We start from the raw sequence: 695 nt of genomic DNA, 5'->3' as shown, positions 1-695 counted from the left end.
TAACTCTAAAGTATGAGGTCTTCTGGAGTTCCCCAGTGAACTCAAGCTCCAGTTCCTGATAGTGGCAACTTGTTTCACAATCACCTTTTTTTTTGAGAGTTTTTTTGCTATAGGGTGCATGTGCTCACCAGAAAGACAGAGAGAGACAGAGAGCTAGAAAGTGAGAAATCACACCCCCCTTGCCACGTTGCAATCCCTTCTACTCCATTCTCCTCTCGGGATCTTGGGCACGCACACACATGTGCCCAATGTGAGTTTAAGCCACCGGATCCGGGACTCGAACCGCGGTCAACTACATGGGAGTCCAGCGACATAGCCGTTACGCTAACTGCTGGTCCTGTCAACTTTTTTTTTTTAAACTTTTTTTTCCAGGTGTTTGCCAGAGGGTATGTGTGCTCACCAGAGAGAGAGAGAGATAGAGAGAGAGAGAGAGAGAGAGAGAGAGAGAGAGAGAGACAGTGAGAGGCAAAGAGAGAAATCATCACCCCCCACCCAGGGGGAGATGGGTGCACTGCAACCCCTTCTCCTCCATTCTCCTCTAGGGATTTTGGACATGCACACACGTGTTTCTTGCGTAATTTTCTCTGGACCCAGGACTTGAACTATGGTTGGTCATGTGGGAATCTACTGCCTTTACTACAATGCCACCTTCTGGCCCCAGCAACCAACTCTTTTTTAGCTGTCTTCCTTTACTT

The sequence above is a fragment of the Tupaia chinensis genome, unplaced genomic scaffold (genome assembly GCF_000334495.1).
Source record: "Tupaia chinensis unplaced genomic scaffold, TupChi_1.0 Scaffold138407_1, whole genome shotgun sequence".
Lineage (NCBI taxonomy): Eukaryota > Metazoa > Chordata > Mammalia > Scandentia > Tupaiidae > Tupaia > Tupaia belangeri.
The sequence above is the reverse complement of the archived record's forward strand: the minus strand, read 5'-3'. Positions refer to the sequence as shown.